The sequence below is a fragment of the Muntiacus reevesi genome, chromosome 17 (assembly GCF_963930625.1).
Source record: "Muntiacus reevesi chromosome 17, mMunRee1.1, whole genome shotgun sequence".
Lineage (NCBI taxonomy): Eukaryota > Metazoa > Chordata > Mammalia > Artiodactyla > Cervidae > Muntiacus > Muntiacus reevesi.
Window position 1 is genome coordinate 43,133,441 of NC_089265.1, and position 22,756 is coordinate 43,156,196.

The 22,756-nt window shown below is 39.2% G+C and overlaps 1 non-coding gene across 1 annotated transcript; it reads right to left on the minus strand.

Annotated features, from left to right (window-relative positions):
- Positions 1–16,500: 16,500 nt before the first annotated feature.
- Positions 16,501–16,607, minus strand: LOC136148836 (U6 spliceosomal RNA). Its single transcript, XR_010659600.1, has one exon. It is a non-coding gene; the product is annotated as a U6 spliceosomal RNA (small nuclear RNA).
- Between the last annotated feature and the right edge of the window lie 6,149 nt (positions 16,608–22,756).

A 22,756-nucleotide genomic window follows, 5' to 3' on the forward strand; every position in this document is an offset into this window, starting at 1 on the left:
GTAGAGCATGTGAGCATAATCTATAATTTATTCAGTGTATGCAACACATAGTAACTTTCTTCCAAATAGCATGGAAATAGGTAAAGAAGAGTAAGTTTGTAGTGAACACTCCTAGTAAACATTACCTCAACCCAGTGATCAAGGTCAACATCAGCATTAGTAAGTAGTATCTACCCTTGATAGCTGTCCCCAGTGACTCAGTGAAGAATCCACCTGCAATGCAGGAAATACAGAGATGTGAGTTTGATCCCTGGGTTGAGAAGATCCCCTGGAGTAGGAAATGGCAACCCATCCCAGTATTCTTGCCTGAAAAATTACACGGACAAATGAGCCTGGTGGGCTGCAGTCCATGGTGTCGCAAAGAGTTGGACACCACTGAGCAACTGAAAGCGCGCACACAGCCTTGATATTACGTGAAGAACATGGCACTTGGCCTCTGTGGTCCTCCTCTCAAATCCCCTCACTCCAGCTGAATCTTGGGAAAACAGATAAATCCCCCAATTAAGGGATACTCTATGAAATATCTTACCAGTATTCATCAAAATTTTCAAGGTCATCAAAAATAAGGAAAGTCTGAGAAACTGTCATAGCCAAGAGGAGTCTAAGGACATATGATTACTAAATGTAATGTGACATCGTGCATGGGATCCTGGAACAGAAGAGCATTGTATAAAAACTAAGGAGAATTGAATGAAGTAAGGACTTAGTAATAATGCATCAGCATTAGTTCTTTAACAGTGACATATGTACCATTCTAATGCTAATGATAGGAAAAACCAAGTGAGAAGTATATGAGAACTCTGTACAACTTCTGTGTAAATCTAAAAATATTCTAAAATGAAAATTTCATTGAAACATTTTAAAAAGTGTTCACGATGAATGCTGGCACCTGAAGATGTTGACTGAGAAATTGTTACAAAGATGTGATATTTGATAGCCAAGCCTTGTAATATGAAATTTGTATTTTCCATAAGCCAATTTGCTTGGATTAAAATGCCTTATTTTTTAAATGGCTAAAACACTTCTACATGAATTCAGTAAAACTGGTTCCAAAAAAGAAATCTGGTAGGCAAAAAAAAGTAAAGAAAAGATAGTTGAGTTCACAGATGCAAAAAAAAAAGTACTCTGTAATTTTATTTATAAAAAGTTCAAAACATATAACTAAGAGAAAATTAACCTACAGTGTTAGAAGTTGAAATGATGATTATTTGGGGGGGGGGGTCACGATATGACTAGGAGGGGCATTAGACCTGCTTCAGGAGCATAATGCTCTGTTTCTTGATCCAGCTGGTAGTTACCACACTGTATTCACTTTGTGAAAATTCACTGGGCTGTAGACTTTTGTATGCTTATTTTCAGTATGTATGCCCTACCGTGCTTAGTTGCTCAGTCTTGTCCAACTCTTTGCAACCCCATGGACTGTAGCCCGCCAGGCTTCTCTATCCTTGGGGATTCTCCAGGCAAGCATACTGGAGTGGGTTGCCACGCCCTCCTCCAGGGGATCCGAAACCCAGGAATTGAACCCAGGTCTCCCACATTGCAGGTGGATTCTTTACCAGCTGAGCTACCAGGGAAGCCCCTTCAATATGTATATTATACCTTAATTTGAAAGTTTACTAAAGAAAACAATTGAACTTGAGGAGTTGGCTAAATTGCTTTTCAACATTAAAAAACATATGTACTATAAGTGGTTTCTGAATAGTAAATACATTTCAAAGCAGAAGATCAGTATGCTGTGTTGTTAGAAGTGTATGTTGTCCATATATTTACTTACTCATTTCACAAATATTTATTAAGTAACTAGGACTGGCTTGTATCTAAAACCATAGATTAAATGGGAAATAAACCTATAAATAGACAGTAATATGATGATTTGTATAATAGATATGTGTGCAAATGTAACGGAATTCTAGAGATGTTCTTTGGTCTGTTGGGGGAAGTCAGAGAAGGCTACTCAATAAGTTGAAACAAGAGTTGAAACATGATGAAAGAGTATACATTTGCCTAAAAGAAAGTGGTTATTTTTACATTGAGCAAGGTGAGAGGAGAGAATTCTAGACAGAGGCAATAACTAGAGAAAAGTCACAGAAGCTGAATGAATTTTAGAAAATTCCTTGATCAGGAGAGTGGCAGGAATGATGGAAGCTAAGTGTTATTGACTAAATGTCTATGTCCTCCAGGAAATTTGTAAGTTGAAGTTTTGATCTCCAGTGTGATAGTATATGCGATAGGATGTTTGGGAGGTAATTAGGTTTAGATGAGGTCATGAGGGTGGGGTCTTTATTTTGGAATGAATGAAGAGACCAGAACTTTCTCCTACCACCTCCCTCTTTCCCCACCATGTGAGGACACAGAGGATGTCTGTCCGCAAGCCAGGAAGAGAGACTTCATCAGAAACCTAGTCATCCTGCATCTTAATCTTGGACTTCCCAGCCTCCAGAACTATGAGAAATAAATGTTCATTGTTTAAGGTACATAGTCTATGGTATTTTGTTATGGTAACCAAAACTGACTAAGATACTGAGACAGCAGAGGAAGACAGAAACCAGATCATAAAAAGTCAAGTATATCATGGAGAAGAGAAGGCTTGATCCAGGAAATGTTGAGCTTTAAGCAGTGAGAAATATGATTAGAAAGATAAAGGCAGTGTGGAGAATGCTTGGAAGGAGCATGACTAGAAGAGAAGGACCAGTGAAGAAGCTACCATAAAAGTGAGGAGAGAAATGATGTGATTGTGGAAAGACAGCAGCAGACAGAGACATTTATGGTTTAGAGTTAGCAGGTCTCAGTGATTAATTAGATATGAAGGGGGAGAGGTGGGAATCCAAGATGACATCAGTTATACCATTGAGGATAGTGAACACAAGGAAAAGTGGGAATGTGGATGAAGATGAGTTCTATCTGAGACATGTTGAGTTTGGGACATCCAGGTGGGGACGTCTAGCAGGTAGTTGGATATAATGGGAATGGGACCCAGAAGAATTACCTGCAGTTATGAGAGTTTCCTGTGGTGGATATATAGTTAGTAATTAAAACTGAGTTTACTTATGAAAAGTAAGAAAATCCTCATGGATGAAGGTGTGTAGATAAAAGGGTTAAACAGTTGAAACTCTGTCCAAACACTTCAGAGTGTTGCTGAAGTGCCATATTATGCATGGATCCAAACTGTAAGAAGGAAAGCATGATCAGGCAAGGATGTATGGAGTGGCCAAGAGACTGGAGGACCTTTTAAGGTGAAGTTACAGGATTTTGAATAGTGAGGGGATGAGAAAATGAGAGGGTGAAAGTTTGTGATAAGAGAGAATATTACCAGGGTTTAAGATACTCAGGCAGGGCTAGTTCTGAGGATAAATAGAACATGAGTTCCATGAGGACAGGAGTATTTCAATTCTGGATGCCCAGTATGTAGGACAGAGTGTGGCATATAATTGATGCTCAATAAATATTTGCTGAGAGCAGCAGACAGGGAAGTTTAAGATTTAGAGTTGAAGCCTGGCAGGCTATAGTCTATGGGGTCACAGAGGCGGACACCACTGAACCGACTGAGCACGCACGCGGAGTAGACTGAGGGGAAGTTAATAGATTAGATGAGATCAAAGAAGTCTGGTGAAATTCTCAGAAAACTTGTATATGACTCTTTGTTTTTCTCTTGCTGCTTTTAGAATCCTCTCTTTATCTTTAACTTTTGCCCCTTTAATTACAAGACATGCTGTGGATCTGTCTGGGTTCATCTTGTTTGGGACCCTCTGTGCTTCCTGAGCACGCATGCATGTGCTTCCTGTACCTGGTTATCTGTTTCCTTTTTCAGATTTGGGAAGTTTTCAGCTAAAATTTCTTCAAGTACATTTTCCAGCCCTTTTTCTTTCTCTCCTCCTTTGAAACCGCTATTATGCCTAAGTTGGCACATTTTATATTATGCCCCATAGACCTTGTATGTTGCTTTCATTTTTTAATTTCTTTCTACCTGCTGTTCTAATGGGTTGATTTCCACTATTCTATATTCCACAACACTTATCTGTTCTTCTGTGTCATATAGTTGACTATTCACTGCTTCTAGGTTGCTTTTGGAAGTTGAATTATCTAATTTTTTATTGGTTCATCTTTATAGCTTCTAATTCCTTGTTACAGTGATCTGCATTTCTATTAATGCTCTTTCTTGACCCGGTTAGCATTTCTATTACCACTTTTTTGAACTCAGGTTCTGGTAGAGTTATGAGTTCTATTTCTTCATTTGTTCTTTCAGGGGATTTCTCTTGCTCTTTTAATTGGGAGTAGTTCCTCTGCTTTTTCATTTTGCCTAACTTTCTTTTACTCTGTGAGTTTAGGAGAAACAGTTATCTACTGTGGTCTTGAAGGACTGTTTTTATGTGGGAGCATCCCTGTGTACACTGTGTGTGTCTGATGTCTTTGGTGTGAGAGTTCTCTTTGATATGGGCACCAACCACGTCTTTCCTCAGGGTGTGCTGGACATCTTCACCTTGAAGGAGGTGTGGTTGGTGTCGGGGGATCCAAAGCCTGTGTAGGGTGTGAGGTGGGGGCTTCCCCTCTGCTTTATAGCTGTGACCACCTTGTCAGGGTGTGGTGTGGTCTGCTCCTCAGTTGTCGGAGTAGAAGTCACCCAGTCTCCATTTCCTTTGAGTGCATGCCATGCCCCAAAAGAGGTGATTCCTAAAGCAAGTGGGGCTCATGTGCTCACTGCGGACTGATGTGCCACTTGTGTAGATATCTGTGGCTCCACGTGGGAATAGCCCACGGTAGCATCCTTTCCCTTGCTGTGGTCATCCCAGATCTAGTGCAAGGCTGTGGGGTGGGGTGGGTGGAGTCAGAACATCCACCAGGTTGGGGCTGGGAGTGAGGGTGTTGTGGCTGCAGGGATTGGGGTGTCTGTGTTGCTGCCAGAGGTCTGGGCTGCCTCTGTGGCAGTCTTCTCCCATTTTTTGCTGTATTATGTAAGATTCAGAAGTGACAATTATGTATCAAAATGCTGATTTCCTCTTTCTGGATCTGGCAAATAGTGCTAGAGAGTAAATTGTGATTTGGTTAACACTTAAAATCTGGCTCCCTCTACTGGAGGATATGATAATTTTTCTCCTTTCCTTTTAACTGAGGTCCAAAAAGCACTAGCAGGATTGGGGTTCACACTTCAGGTTTTTCTAGTCCTTGTGCATCTGGAAATTGCCTGGTTGATCAACTGGGCACATATAATAAATTATGTATGATGCACATAGATAACATTCTGTAGCAATTACTGCATCAAATTAATACGTATTTCTTGATTGCCTTTGTAAGGCAGACGCAAGATATGCAAAGATGTGTGAGATATGATCTTTGCCCCTCAGAGAGCTTATAGTTAATTAAGTTATATGAATGATGATTCCAGGGTATACATAGCTCCCTGTCTGCAACTCCCAATGGCCAAATTAAGTGACCTTTTTCACATTAAGAAGCACTGGTTCTTGACAGACGATTGATAATTTCTTTGCATAGCCACTTAATCTCCTTTATTTGGTATTGTTTCCCATATAGCTAGCTTTGAGGACTTTCTGAACTAGAAATTAGTGATTTTAATGAGAGGGTGATAATTTGTGTTGGGGTGGGTTACAAAATTTTTTTTACTGTAGAAAATGATTTTGAATTATCAGTGAATAATCTAAAGTTCTTTTTTAATGGAAATGTCAGACTCTTCATAAGTTGATTGATTTCTTAGAAAGCACATCTCCATATTTGGTTCTATTAGTCCAGCTGTTTCAGCCTTAAGCTCATCTTGCAATCCTAAAATGCCTGTATAAATCTTTTGTAATCAGTTCAGTATATTACTTTTATCTGCCCATTGGAACTTATAATCCATTGTAGTAACACCATTCCTACCTAACTGTATGTGTGTATACAGACCCTCACCTAATCGTGAACTACTAGGGTGAGAGAGCAGAGACCAAAAGCCATTCTAACTTTGTTTGGACCACTCTATTTTTCATTTATTCTGCTGCCCCAAGAAGCAACATTTATATAGAGGTAGTCCATTGTAGTGTTGGTCAGAGCTTCAAACCCCAGCTCTGCCTTTTGCCAGCTGTTTCACCTTGGGAGGGCTTTCCAGGTGGTACTAGTGGCAAAGAACCCACCTGCCAATGCAGGAGACATAAGAGACACGGGTTCGATTCCTGTGTCAGAAAGATCCCCTGGAGGAGGAAACAGCAACCCACTCCAGTGTTCTTGCTGGAATAATCCCATGGACGGAGGAACCTGGTGGGCTATAGTCCATGGAGTTGCAAGTTATTCACTCCCTCCTGAGATTGTTGTGGTGCAAAAGAAATTAATATACACAAAGCCATGAGAACCGATTCTGGTACATAGAAAGCACTTATATGTATCACTTACATTATTATCACTCAATTTGTATGTGCAAGGAAAACTAATATGGTGTATAGAAATTCTAAGAAAGGATTCAAAAGTCAACTTACAAAATGAAACCCAACTGAATAAATACTATTTCTTGCTGGTTCTGGACACACAGATATGTGTGTTGGGGGTGAGGGGGCAGGCGGAGTTTATCTGGGGAAAGAGTGCCTTTTTAGTAACTGCAGGCATCAGGGTGAGAAACCTCAGTTTTGATCTAATAAACTAAATGTCATTCCCCTGCTGCTCCCACATTTTCTGCTTAGAATTTCTAAAATCATTATAGAAATTATTTTTAAAGTCCACTGGGGATCAGGAACCTCTAGAGTCAAAGCAAATAATTACACTTGAGCACAACACATCTCTTCCGCCTGAAAATATGCTTAGAAAACAGGTTCTTCTATTTCTAAATCATTAGTAATTCTTGGATGCTAGGTTTTAGCATCAAAGAAAAGGTACAACTGCAAACAAAAGGGCTCTGTGTTCTTAATATTCAGCGTGTCACATCAGGTGCTTCCTCAGCACCTCTCTTAAGACTTTAGACAATATGAAATGCCTTCCAGAGCTGAGAATGATTCTGAGATTTAGCAGTACCTCATTTTCATCAATGTAGATATAAACATGATTGTTGCAAATGACTAGAGCTTTTCCAAGCATTTAGCTTTTAAAACTCAAATGAGAGTTAATCAACGTTTCCTGTTTTATATCACCGACATCTCTTATTTTCAGCACAGAAATCAAGCTGAGTTTGAATTAAGGTCCTGTTTTCCAAACGTTTCTGAAAGGTTAAGAGACTAATTGGTTCACAGCTTCTTCAAGGCCATACAACATGTTTGAGTTTTAGAAGTTTAATCATTTGTGTTACTGTACGTTGTCTATCTGGGCTTCTCAGGTGGCTCAGCAGTAAAGAATCTGCCTGCAATGCAGAAGATGCAAGAGATGTGGGTTCGATTCCTGGGTGGATAAGTTCCCCTGGAGAAGGGCATGGAAACCCACTACAGTATTCTTGCCTGGAGACTCCTGTGGACAGAGAAGCCTGGTGGGCTACAGTCGATGGAGTCCCAAAGAGTTGGACATGATTGAAGCGACTGAGCACACATGCGTGATGTCTATCTCAGTTCAGTTCAGTTGCTCAGTCGTGTCTGACTCTTTGCGATCCCATAACTGCAGCATGCCAGGCTTCCCTGTCCATCAACAACTCAAACTCATGTTCATCACGTCAGTGATGCCATCCAACCATCTCATCCTCTGTTGTCCCCTTCTCCTGCCTTCAATCTTTCCCAGCATCAGGGTCTTTTCCAATGAGTTGGTTCTTTGCATTAGGTGGCCAAAGTACTGGAGTTTCAGCTTAGCATCAGTCATTCCAATGAATATTCAGGACTGATTTCCTTTAGGATGGACTGGTTGGATCTCCTTGCAGTCCAAGAGACTCTCAAGAGTCTTTTTCAACACCACAGTTCAAAAGCATCAATTCTTAAGCACTCAGCCTTCTTTATAGTCCAACTCTCACATCCATACATGACTACTGGAAAAACCATAGCTTTGATTAGACAGACTTTGTTGGTAAAGCACTGTCTCTGCTTTCTAATATGCTGTTTAGGTTGGTCATAACTTTTCTACCAAGGAGCAAGCATCTTTTAATTTCATGGCTGCAATCACCATCTGCAGTGATTTTGGAGCCCCCCAAAATAAAGTCTGTCACTGTTTCCACTGTTTCCCCATCTATTTGCCATGAAGTGATGGGACTGGATGCCATGATCTTAGTTTTCTCAATGTTGAGCTTTAAGCCAACTTTTTTACTCTCCTCTTTCACTTTCATCAAAAGGCTCTTTAGTTATTCTTCACTTTCTGCCATAAGGATGGTGTCATCTGCATATCTGAGGTTATTGATATTTCTCCTGGCAATCTTGATTCCAGCTTGTGCTTCCTCCAGCCCAGCATTTCTCATGATGTACTCTGCATATAATAAGCAGGGTGACAATATACAGCCTTGATGTACTCCTTTCCCCATTTAGGAAAAGTCCGTTCTTCCATGTCCAGTTCTAACTGTTGCTTCCTGACCTGCATACAGATTTCTCAAGAGACAGGTCAGGTGGTCTGGTATTCTCATCTCTTTCAGAATTTTCCACAGTTTGTTGTGATCCATACAGTCAAAGGCTTTGGCATAGTCAATAAAGCAGAAATAGATGTTTTTCTGGACCTCTCTTGCTTTTTCGATGATCCACAGATGTTGGCAACTTGATCTCTGGTTCCTCTGCCTTTTCTAAATCCAGCTTGAACATCTGGAAGTTCACTGTTCACATACTGTTGAAGCCTGGCTTGGAGAATTTTGAGCATTACTATGCTAGCATGTGAGATGAGTGCAATTGTGTGGTAGTTTGAACATTGTTTGGCATTGCCTTTCTTTGGGATTGGAATGAACACTGACCTTTTCCAGTCCTGTGGCCACTGCTGAGTTTTCTAAATTCTGGCATATTGAGTGCAGCACTTTCACAGCATCATCTTTTAGGATTTGAAATAGCTCAACTGGAATTCCATCACCTCCACTAGCTTTGTTCGTAGTGATGCTTTCTAAGCCCCACTTGACTTCATATTCTGGGATGTATGGCTCTAGGTGAGTGATCACACCGTCCTGGTTTTCTGGGTCTTGAAGATCTTTTTGGTATAGTTCTTCTCTGTATTCTTGCCCCCTCTTCTTCATATCTTCTGCTTCTGTTAGGTCCGTACCATTTCTGTCCTTTATTGTGCCCATCTTTGCATGAAATATTCCTTTAGTATCTCTAATTTTCTTAAAGAGATCTCTAGTCTTTCCCATTCTATTGTTTTCCTCTATTTCTTTGCATTGATCATTGAGGAAGGCTTTCTTACCTCTCCTTTCTATTCTTTGCAACTCTGCATTCAAATGGGTATATCTTTCCTTTTCTTCTTTGTCTTTAGCTTCTCTTCTCAGCTATTTGTAAGCCCTCCTCAGACAACCATTTTGCCTTTTTGCATTTCTTTTTCTTGGGGATGGTCTTGATCACTGCCTTCTGTACAATGTAATGAACCTCCATCCATAGTTCTTGAGGCACTCTGTCTATCAGATATAATCCCTTGAATCTATTTCTCATTTCCACTGTATAATTGTAAGAGATTTGATTTAGGTCATACCTGAATGGTCTAGTGGTTTTTCCTACTTTCTTCAATTTAAGTCTGAATTTGGCAATAAAGAGTTCATTATCTGAGCCACAGTCAGCTCCAGGTCTTGTTTTTGCTGATTGTATAGAGCTTCTCCATCTTTGGCTGTAAAGAATATAATCAATCTGATTTCAGTATTGACCATCTGGTGATGTCCATGTGTAGAGTCTTCTCTTGTGTTGTTGGAAGAGGGTGTTTGCTATGACCAGTGTGTTCTCTTGGCAAACCTTTGTTAGCCTTTGTCCTGCTTCATTTTGCTCTCCAAGGCCAAATTTACCTGTTACTCCATGTATCTCTTGACTTCCTACTTTTGCATTCCAGTCCCCTATAATGAAGAGGACTTTTTTTTTTTTTTTTTTTTTTTTTTAGTGTTAGTTCTAAAAAGTCTTGTAGATCTTTGTAGAACTGTTCAGCTTCTTAAGCATTAGTGGTCAGGGCTTAGTCTTGGATTACTATGATGTTGAATGGTTTGCCTTGAAAATGAACAGAGATCATTCTGTCGTTTTTGAGTCTGCATCCAAGTACTGCATTTCGGACTCTTGTGTTGACTATGATGGCTACTCCATTTCTTCTAAGGGATTCTTGCCCACAGTAGTAGATATAATGGTCATCTGAGTTAAATTCATCCATTCCAGTCCATTTTAGTTCACTGTTTCCTAGAATGCCGACATTCACTCTTGCCATCTCCTGTTTGACCATTTCCAATTTGCCTTGATTCATGGACCTAACATTCTAGGTTCCCATGCAATATTGCTCTTTACAGCATCTAACTTTACTTCAATCACCAGTCACACCCACAACTTGGTGTTGTTTTTGCTTTGGCTCCATCTCTTCATTCTTTCTGGAGTTATTTCTCCATTCTTCTCCAGTAGCGTATTGGGCACCTCCCAACCTGGGGAGTTCATCCTTCAGTGTCATACCTTTTTGTCTTTTCGTACTGTTCATGGGGTTCTCAAGGCAAAAATACTGAAATGGTTTGCCATTCCCTTCTCCAGTGGACCATGTTTTGTCAGAACTCTCTGCCATGACCCATCTGTCTTGGGTGGTCCTACGTGGCGTGGCTCATAGTTTCACTGAGCTAGACAAGGCTATGGTCAATGTGATCAGTTTGGTTAGTTTTCTGTGATTGAGGTTTTCATTCTGTCTGCCCTCTGATGGATAAGGATAAGAGGCTTATGGACGCTTCCTGATGGGAGAGACTGACTGAGGGGGTAAACTGGGTCTTGTTCTGATGGTCAGGGCCGTGCTCAGTGAATCTTTAATCCAATTTTCTGTTGAAGGGTGGGGCTGTATTCCCTTCATGTTGCTTGAGCTGAGGCCAAACTATGGTGGAGGTAATGAAGGTAATGTCAACCTTCTTCAAAAGGTCCCATGCACACACTGTTGCACTCAGTGCCTCTGACCCTGCAGCAGGCCACTGCTGACTCACGCCTCCACTGGATACTCCTGGACACTCATGGGCATGTCTAGGTCAGTTTCTTGTGGGGTCACTGCTCCTTTCTCCTTGGTCCTGGTCTGCACAAGGTTTTGTTTGTGCCCTCAAAGAGTCTGTTTCCTCAGTCCTGCGTAAGTTCTGGTCATTCTATGGTGGGGTTAGTGGCAACCTCCTCCAAGAGTACTTATGCCACACCCAGGTCGGCTGCACCCAGAGCCCCTGCAGCAGGCCACTGCTGACCCGTACCTCCACAGGAGACACTCAGACACAGTTCTGGTTCAGTCTCTGTGGGGTGGGCGTGCGTTTTGTGCCCTTCCCAAGTGTCTATCTAATCACTCAAAAAACCACACCTTCTATGAGCCATTTTCTCTTACTGCCTGTGATCTCACCAGGGTAAAGCACAGTTTCACTATATGCTTTTTGCTACTATTAATTGTTGATCTCACATATTGTTACTAGTTGATACAAACCTATTTGGAATTAATGAACAGACAACATATACTCCATCACCATTCTGCTATAAGTGACCAATGAATAAACTCATTAAAATGAAGGTTTTCTGGAATTCTTACATTAAAGGATATCTTATGAGTTGCTTCACAGAGAAACTGTTGAAAATTATTTTTAAAAATATGAAAGCCTCTGCAAATGGTCCTAAGAATGAACAGCAAATGGAGAAACATCTGTTAAAGAAAATCAACAAAAATTTGGTAAGAAAGGTGAACCAGGACCACACTCTCCTTCTCCTCTCCCAGCTCAGTGAGGCAGAGAGTTCATGCCAGACTGTTGCAGCCAGAAGACAAGGATCTCTCTCCTCTGAGTTCCTAGCTGGAGGGCTTTCTTCCCAGGAGAAATAGGACTTTAACATTTCTTTCTTTTTTAAAAAAATTTCCTTTATTCAAGTATAGTTGATTAACAATGTTTTATTAGTATCTGTCATGCAGCAAAGTCATTCAGTTGCTCATGTATATACATTATGTTTCATATTCTTTTCCATTATGGTTTATCACAGGATATTGAATGTAGTTCCCTGTGCTATACAATAGGGCTTTGTTGTTTATCCATTCTAGATATAATAGCTTGCCTCTGCTGACCCCAAACTCCCAATCCATCCTTCACTCACTCCCTCTTTTCCTTGGTAAATCTCAAGTCTGTTCTTTATGTCTGTGAGTCTATTTCTGCTTCATAGATAAGATCGTTTGTGTCATGTGTGTCATATATGTCATGTGTGTCATATATATCATATGTGTCATAGATTCCACATATATGTGATATCATATGGTATTTGTCTTTCTCTTTCTGTCATTGCACTTAGTATGATAATATCTAGGTCCATCCATGTTCCTACAAATGGCATTATTTTATCCTTTTTGTGGCTGAATAATATTTCAGTGTATATATGTACCACATCTTCTTTATCCATTCATCTGTTGATGGACATTTAGGTTGCTTCCATGTATTGGCTATTGTTAAGAGTGCTTGCAATGAACAGTGAGGTGCATGTATCTTTGAATTATGGTTTTCTCCAATGTATGCCCAGGAGTGGGATTGCTGGATCATGTGGCAACTCAACCATTTGTTTTCTGAGGAACCTCCATACTGTTTCCATAGTGGCTGTATCAATTTACATTCCCACCAACAGTGTAGGGGATTTCCATTTTCTCCATATCATCTCCAGCATTTGTTATTTGTAAATTTTTAATGATGGACATTCTGATTGGTGTGAGGTGGTACCTCATTGTGTTTTGGTTTGCATTTCTCTAATAATTAGCAATGTTGGCCATCTTTTTCTGTGCCTGTTGGCCATATGTATGTCTTCTGTGGAGAAATATCTATTTAGGCCTTCTGCCCTATTTTTTGATAGTGGTTTTTTTTTTATTCAATTGTATGAGCCATTTGTATATTTTGAAAAGTAAACCCTCGTTGGTCACATCATTTGCAAATATTTTCTTCTAGTCCACAGGTTGTCTTTTCATTTGTTTATGCTTTCCTTTTACTGTACAGAGGCTTGTAAGCTTGATTAGGTTTCACTTGTTTGTTTTTGATTTTTTTTCTATTGCTTTGGGAGACTGACTTAAGAAAGCATTGGTATGATTTATATTAAAGAATGTTTTGTCTATGTTCTCTTCTAGGAGTTTTATAGTGTTAAGTCTTATGTTTACGTATGTAAGCCATTTTGAGTTTATTTTTGTGTATGCTGTGAGAGTAGGTTCTGATTTCATTGATTTACATGCGGCTGTCCAACTTTCCCAGTGCCACTTGCTGAAGAGACCATTCTCCCCATTGTGTATTCTTGCCTCCTTTGTTGAAAGTTAATTGACCATAGGTATGTGGGCTTATTCTGTGGTCTTGCTTTTCTGCTTCATTGATCCATGTGTCTGTCTTGTGCCAATATCTGATTCTGACCTTATTTCTTTATAGAAATTGACCACTATAGAAACTGACTCATTCTAAAATTCATATGAAATTAAAGGGGCCAAAAATAGCAGAAGCAAAAGTCCTGAAATGGAGAGTTAGAGGACTCACACTTTCTGACTTCAAAGGTTACTACAAAAAATGGTAACAAAGACAACCTAGTACTACTAGCCTGACAACAAACATATACAGTGGCCTCCCCTTATCCCTGTTTTCACTTTCTATAGTTTTAGTTAATCTGCAGTCAACCACAGTCTGAAAATAATAAATGGAAAAACTCCATAAATAAACAATTCATAAGTTTAAAATCATGAGCCATTCTTAGTAGCATGATGAAATCTCACAACATTTTATTTCATCCCACCTGAGATATGAATCATCCTTTATTCCAGTTTATCCTACCTGTTAGTCACTTAGTCACTGTCATGGTTATCAGACTGTTGTGGGGGAAGGAGCTAAGATGGCAGAGGAATAGGACGGGGAGACCACTTTCTCCCCTGCAAATTCATTAAAAGAACATTTGAATGCTGAGCAAGCTGCACAAAACAACTTCTGATCACTAGCAGAGGACGTCAGGCACCTAAAAAAGCAGCCCATTGTCTTCAAAAGGAGTCCTCTATTACTCCTTAATTTTCATTTTCATTCTCATATATTTTTACTATTTTTTTAATTAAAAAACTTTTTTCTTTTTTTCCCTTTCTTTTATTTTCTTTTAAAGTCCTCTATTACTCCTTAATTTTCATTTTCATTTCACTATAACCTTGCAAAAAAAAAAAAGACCCTATTTTTAAAGTGAACTTCATATATATTTCTTAAATTTTTTGTGTTTTTGTTTTTAATATTGTATTTTTAAGAGTCTAACCTCTACTCTAGATTTTTAATCTTTGTTGAAGTATTTGATATCAATTTTGGACATTTAAGAATTCAATATTCAGTACCCATTTTTACTCGGGAGTGTGATGATTACTCTTTCCCCCTTTTGACTCACCTTTTTCTCCCCCAGATCACCTCTATTTCCTCCCTCCCCCTTCTCTTCTCAGTCCAACTCTGTGAATCTCTGTGGGTGTTCTGGGCTTCAGAGAACACTTAGGGAACAGAGTACTGCATAGATCTGTCTCTCTCCTCTAAAGTCTCCCCTTTTCTCCTCCTGCTCATCTCTATCTCCCTCTTCCCTCTCCTCTTCGTCATGTAACTCTGTGAACCTCTCTGGGTGTCCCTCACTGTGGAGAATCTTTTCACCATTAACCTAGAGGTTTTATTATCAGTGCTGTATAGATAGAGAAGCCTTGAGGCTACTGGAAGAATAAAACCGAAAGCCAGAGGCAGGAGACTTAAGCCCAAAACGTGAGAACACCAGAAAACTCCTGACTACAGGGAACATTAAGTAATAAAAGATCATCCAAAAGCCTCCATACCTACACTGAAACCAACCACCACCCAAGAGCCAATAAGTTCCAGAGCAAGACATACCAGACTGGTGTGGTATCATAGTGCTTGCGTCCAGGGAACCCTTACTTTACTTAATAATGACCTCAAAGAGCAAGAGTAGTGATGCTGGCAGTCTGGATATGCCCAAGATATGCTTCAACTAGAAAGGTGAAAGATCTCAATTTAATAAGGAAGGAAAAAAATCATATGCTGAAGTTGCTAAGATATAGAGTAAAAACAAATCTGTCCATGAAATTATGAGGAAGAAAAAAGAAATTCAAGCCAGTTTTGCTGCTGTACCTCAAACTGCAAAAGTTATGGCCATAGTGCATGATACATATTTAGTTAAAATGAAAAAGGCATTAAGTTTGCATAATAAAATATTTTTTGTTTGTTTTTTTTCATTTATTTTTATTAGTTGGAGGCTAATTACTTTACAATATTGTAGTGGATTTTGTCATACATTGACATGAATCAGCCATGGATTTACATGTATTCCCCATCCCGATCCCCCCTCCCACCTCCCTCTCTACCCGCTCCCTCTGGGTCTTCCCAGTGCACCAGGCCCTAGCACTCGTCTCATGCATCCAACCTGGGCTGGTGATCTGTTTCACCCTAGATAATATACATGCTTCGATGCTGTTCTCTCGAAACATCCCACCCTCGCCTTCTCCCATGGAGTCCAAAAGTCTGTTCTGTACACATGTGTCTCTTTTTCTGTTTTGCACATAGGGTTATCATTATCATCTTTCTAAATTCCATATATATGTGTTAGTATGCTGTAATGGTCTTTATCTTTCTGACTTACTTCACTCTGTATAACGGGCTCCAGTTTCATCCATCTCATTAGAACTGATTCAAATGAATTCTTTTTAATGGCTGAGTAATATTCCATGGTGTATATGTACCACAGTTTCCTTATCCATTCGTCTGCTGATGGGCATCTAGGTTGCTTCCATGTCCTGGCTATTATAAACAGTGCTGTGATGAACAATGGGGTGCATGTGTCTCTTTCAGATCTGGTTTCCTCAGTGTGTATGTCCAGAAGTGGTATTGCTGGGTTGTATGGGAGTTCTATTTCCAGTTTTTTAAGAAATCTCCACACTGTTCTCCATAGTGGCTGTACTAGTTTGTATTCCCACCAACAGTGTAAGAGGGTTCCCTTTTCTCCACACCCTCTCCAGCATTTGTTGCTTATAGACTTTTGGATAGCAGCCATCCTGACTGGCGTGTGATGGTACCTCATTGTGGTTTTGATTTGCATTTCTCTGATAATGAGTGATGTTGAACATCTTTTCATATGTTTGTTAGCCATCTGTATGTCTTCTTTGGAGAAATGTCTGTTTAGTTCTTTGGCCCATTTTTTGATTGGGTCATTTATTTTGCTGGAATTGAGCTGCAGGAGTTGATTGTATATTTCTGAGATTAATCCTTTGTCTGTTGCTTCATTTGCTATTATTTTCTCCCAATCTGAGGGCTGTCTTTTCACCTTGCTTATAGTTTCCTTTGTTGTGCAAAAGCTTTTAAGTTTCATTAGGTCCCATTTGTTTATTTTTGCTTTTATTTCCAATATTCTGGGAGGTGGGTCATAGAGGATCCTGCTGTGATTTCTGTCAGAGAGTGTTTTGCCTATGTTCTCCTCTAGGAGTTTTAAAAATATGGAACACTTCACGAATTTGTGTGTCATCATTGTGCAGGAGCCATGCTAATCTTCTCTGTATCGTTCCAATTTTAGTATATGTGCTGCCGAAGTGGGCACATAATAAAATATTTTGAGAGACCACATTCACATGGTATGAACAATAGAGTATATTGTTAAATACTCTTATTCTGTTTTATTATTGTTGTTAATCTTTTACTATGCCTAATTTACAAACTAACCTTTACCATAGATATGTAAGTATAGGAAAACAACATAGTATATATAGGATTTGGTACTATCCATGGTGGGCTACAGTCCACAGGGTCACAACAAGTCAGACACGACTGAGCAATGAAGCACAGCACAGCACATGTTTTCAGGCATACATTGTGGGTCTTGGAACAAATGTTATCCCTTGAAGATAAGGAGGGCTACCACAGATCAGTGGAGTAGAATTGAGAGTTCAGAAATAAATTAGTACCTCCATGATTAACTGATTAACACAGATGCCAATGATTACTCAATGGGGAAAGAATAGTCTTTTCAAAAAATGGTGCTAGGACAATGGGATGACATACAAAGGAATGCAGTTGGAACCTTAACTCACACCGTATACAACAATCAGTTCAAAATGGAATTGCTAGTGGGAATGTAAAATGTGGCTGCTTTGGAAAACAGTTTCTTAACTGATTAAACGTAGTTACCACATGCCCTAACAATTCTACTCCTAGAATATATCCAAGAGAAAACAAAGCACACGTTCACACAAAACCTTGTATATGAATGTACATAGCAGCATTATCCATAGCCCAAAGGTGGGAACAACTTAAATATTCATCAACAGATGAATGAATAAACAAAAGGATGTATATCCATACAATGAAATATTATTTGGCCAAAAAATAAAAATAAAGTACTGAAACATGCTACAACTTGAATTAACCTTGATAATATCCTAACCTGAAGGGAGCCAGTCACAAAAGAGCACATATTTACACTTCTACTCAAAATTAAAATCCAGAATAGGGAAATCTGTGGAGACAGAAAGTAGATTAATGCTTAGTTAAGGCTGGGGAGGGAATTTTGTTTGTTTATTTGGCCACACTGCACAGGCTTGTGGGATGTTACTTCCCCAGCCAGGGATCAAATCCATGCCCCTTGCACTGGAAGCACAGAGTCTTAACCACTGGACCACCAGGGAATTCCCCAAAATGTTTAAAAGATAAAAAGCTGCTGCAGTAAAGCCCAAGATGGCTACTTGCACCTGGTACCCATGTGATGGGGAAGGTCTGTTATCTCCTTGAAGGCCACGTTTGGCCCTCCCTCCTGTGCTCCTGTGGTAAGCTGTTGTAGGGGAGAGATGAAAACAAAGGCAGGGAACCTCTTTTGGGTGGCAGGCTGTAACCTATGGGACCAGTGCCGCTGGCCTGTAGAAGCTTCTCTCTGGGTGTTCCCAGATTGTTCCATCTAAGGGTCACCCTCCTGCCCCCAAAGTGGCTGACCACTGGAACGAGAAGAGGGCCATGCTTGGGGTATATGACAATATCAGGATCCTAGGCAACTTTGAAAAACAGACCAAAGAACTGATCAAGGGCCCCTTATGGTTTTGAGGCTGGAAGGAGAATTAATTGCAGTGTTGTATCCAAAAGAAGAGAATGATTGGAAATAGGATGTTCATTGATGAACTGCACAACGTTAACAGACTCATCAGCTATCTCTACAAATGCTTTAACCAACATGGAAAGCACTGGTAGAAGAGAAAACTGGGAGCTGTGGAAGAGGCATATCTATCACCCAAGAGAAGGAAGAGCTCTTTTCCTTCTGAGCAAAGGGATTTGTGTACCCTCAGTAAAAAGGTGGGACTTCTTTGTAATAAAAAAAAGGGAAAGATAAAGGATTGCTGAAGGAAGGAAGACAAATATAGGGATATGATATGTAAAATAGTGCAGATGTTAGCCAGTGTGGGGTTTTCAGCATCTGGCAGAATTCCTGGTGTTTGCATTATTGGTATCATTTATTGATTTGCTGGAGTAACGCTGAAAATAGTAAGTACACATTCAGATTTATCTCCCTGATACTTTAAAATAGAACGCATTCAGAAACAGACTTTATTTTAGAGACGACAGTCTTCCCAGGATTCCAACGTGTTTTCACATCTTGCTTAAAACTTATAATGTCCTTCTAGAGCCAATAGTAATTAAGAGTTATCTTTGCTGTTGGTTTGATCCCTGGGTCAGGAAGATCCCATGGATAGAAACTGTCAACCCACTCTTGGAAAGTATTCTTGCCTAGAGAATTCCACGGACAGAGGAGCCTACTGAGCTACAGTTCGTGTTGCAAAGAGTCAGACATGACAGAGCGGCTAATATTTTCACTCTGCTGTATTTTAGATAAGTGGGGCATAGTAAATTTATGATCTTGCCCTGCACATATTCCTAAGTATTATTTCATTTTAAAACCCTACACTGTCCCCCACTAAAAAGTAAATTCCATGAATCATTCATTCTACAAATGTTTATTGCCATGTTCCAATCACTGTTCTAAGGACAGTTTTTCTCAGGGAGCAAAATATAAAATTTTATGTTCTCATAGAATTTACATTCTGTTAAAAGGAGACAATAAGCTTAATAAATAAGTAATCATAGGTGTGTTTGAAGGTAGTCAATCCTATGCAGAAAATAGACCATGAGGGCAATGATTTAATGTTTTTTTAGATGAAAGCCATGATGCTCAGAAGAATGCCTGGCTCAGGGAGGCACAATGAATATTTGTTGAATAAATGAGTGAATAAATGAATAGGTGTAGTTCAGGCTGTATGTTTGGCTTCTAAGGGTTTTCAATTTGCACTTTTGGACTGGTTTTATTATTATTGTTTTAATAAGTACAGCTGTAGAAATAATTTAACATGTGTCCTCCTTTTCTGTTCTGCTTTGCTCAAAAAGGTGACATAGTATAGTGGTTTAGCACAAAAATCTCTGGAGCTAGGGTGCACAAATTCAAATCACAGCTTTATCACGAATTTCTGAAAACTTTAATTATATTTATAACAATTTTTAAACTGCATTCCTTTCATTAACTAAAACTTGAGGCTTTGCGTTTTGAAGATCTCCCACTTACAGATAATTTCAATATTGTTTGTTAGCATCATCCTGATCATACCCTCGAGTTCTTGTATTCAGTCAACAATTTTGTGTCAGTTGTTTGCAAGAAACTGTCCTGGGTACTAAGGATATTGTATAATGATGTGCTGGTCATAGATGGTTATTAGAGAGTCTCTTCTCCTCTTAACCAGAAATTTGATATATCTAGATTCTACACAAGATGTGAACTTCTGGTCAGCTGGGACTGCCTCATTCACATCTAACATCCTTAGAACTTCACACAATGACTGGTACATATAGACACGCAGCAAATATTTAACGAATGAAAAAAATTTGTTCTGTAACAGTTAATTATATGTGTGAAAGGCTCACCTGTGTCAGTGGTTGGGCATTCTGTTTAAAATATCTTGGTCTGTCTGAGGTGGACCCGCCTAGGTCTAGACTGCCTTTCATACCCAGAGAGTCTGCGTGGATGGAGGACCAGGTGACCTATGACTTGGCGGGATCCCAGAATATGCTTCTCTGCATTGGACGCCAGCCAGCATGGGGCCAAGATCAGAGAATAACTTCTCCCATCCTTAGATGTGCTGTGCCAACTCTCCGCTGTGAGCTGATTTTTCATTTCTGTGTTTTGCTTACATTTTCATATTTCTTTTTTTGGAAGGGGCCTTGTTTTGAAAGTTTGGTTAGTTAAGATGTCTCAGTCAAATAATAATTTATTAGCTATGATATAATGATATCAGAAAATAGCAAGCTCTTTGGCTGTTTATTTTCCTTATTGTGGATAGAAAAATTAAGTATAGAGATGTCTCAGTTGCTATGGATACCAGTCTTTGAGATGATAAAATTCTTTTAACATAATCCACTTCAGTTAGGTTGGCTTTTTTCTTCAACATTATGTCTACCCAGCATACTCTTTTTAAATAAAAAATTACATCCCATTCTCCCAATATCAAAAAATGTATTTTAATTTTTTCTCTAATTTTGCCCTGAAATTTTTCATTATCTTACAGCTCCTCTTTTTTTTAAACACTAGGAAAGATGATTTGAAGAAATTGATATCTCTGGTTTTAATTCTATCTAAGCAGGAAAACTCATTTCATTGGTTCCACATAAGTACACACAATTGTCACAGTATGATTGACCCAATTGTAATGTTCAGATGTTTTAAACTCAGTATTTGAGAACCAGATTGATTATTAAAAGTTACATAACCATTCCATTGGTTTATTGAGTCAGAATTCTTTAAATTAGAATCTCTTTAGGATGAATACTTTTGAACACAGCATTAAGTTAATTCATTGTTGCAGAGGGGAAAAAAATCACCAAATCTACAAAATTGTTCAGCTGTTCAGTCATATCTGACTCTTTGTGACCCCATGGACTGCAGCATGCCAGGCTTCCCTGTCCTTCACCATCTCCTGGAGCTTGCTCAAACTCATGTTCATTGAGTTTGTGATGGCATCCAACCATCTCATCCTCTGTCGTCCCTTTCTCCTCCTGTCTTCAATCTTTCCCAGCATCAGGGTCTTTCTAATGAGTCAGCTCTTTACATCAGGTGACCAAAGTTTTGGAGCTTCAGCATCAGTCCTTCCAATGAATATTCAGGGTTGATTTCCTTTAGGATTGATTGCCTTGATCTCCTTGCTGTTCAATAAAACTCTAAAAATGGCAATAGTTCATCATTCATCTATTTTTCAAAAGGAATCATTAGAGTGAATTTATCAAAACCCTGTATGCTTTTGAACTCCTACTTTGGTGCCTCATTCTTCATTTTAATGTGTATCTTTTTTGGGGGGTTCATTATATAAATTTAAAATCTGTGCAGTAAACATTTTTCTGGACTGTTTTGCTAGAAGCTGCCATGTTGGAGATGAAAGGGCCAATTGATGAATTACAAGGCCTGGATATTAGTCCCAACTCTGCCTCTAGTTGTATGGCCTCAGATGAGTCATTTAACCTCTCAGATCTTAATTTCCTCATCCAAAAATTAGAGGTCAGGCTACATAATTTTCCAAAGCCCCCCATGACATCCTAAAGTATCTACATTGCTTTGAAATTTATCCAAATCTCCAACTGATATCCGGCATCAAGGTTAGTAACTGTTTTAAATAGGCTTACTGAGTTCAAAATGAAATAGAAAAGAGAAAGCTTTAGAAGTGCAAGCCTGCTAGCAAGATTTATTTTTTCCAGTCCTGAACCGCATTTCAAATTGTTTTAAATTTTCAGTGGAAAATAGGAATTAGACCACACTCAGGTGGATCATTCCAAAATCTTTATTGTTGGTGATACTTTCTCCAGATGGAAATTAAGTGTGTAAAAGTAATACTGGCTAATACTAACATTTATTGCCTTTACTAAATGCCAGATATTTTGCTAAGTGCTTTATATGACTCTTCTCATCAATCCTAACAGCAGCAGTATGACACAGATATTATGGTGGGTTTTTTTTTATGGTGTTTATTTTACAGACAAAAATTAACATAATAAGGTCTTAGATGGCTCAACTAATAAGTGGCAGGACCAGAATTTGAATTCATGCTGACTTTTGATGTCCAGAGGATATAAACTCTGTAATGCACATACATTCAGATTTTATGCATGTGTGTGTGTGTTATACATTCTTCATGTGTCTCAAAATATGTCATAGTCTCCTGTGCAGTGGTCATTCTATGCACACCTGATCTCAGTGAAAAGCACTGCACTCATCAATAAACAACAAGAGAGAAACTTGGGAATTAACTTCTCATTATCTTATTTCCACTCCCTACAAATGCAGCCTATCACCAAGTCCATTCCATTTTATTTATTAAATAGCTCTCACAGTGGATTTATGGGTCAGGGTCCCAAAGCAACCCTGGCACACTTGAAGTGTATTACCTAAGAGACTTTAATGAAGATACTATAGTGGTGTGAGAAAGCTCAAGATAACCTACAAGCAATGATGGAGCACCTAGGGACTAGCAACAGTGGAATGCTGTTAGCATGTGTTATGAAATGAATTGTGTCCCCCCAAAAAGATATATTGGAGTCTAACCTCCAATACTCACCCTCTTACTTAAGACTTTAACTGGGTCCTCATTGCTCTTAAGGTAAAATGCAAATTTAAAACTGAGCTGTAAGGCCATGTGGAGTCTGGCTCCTCACAAAGACGTCTTTCTCACT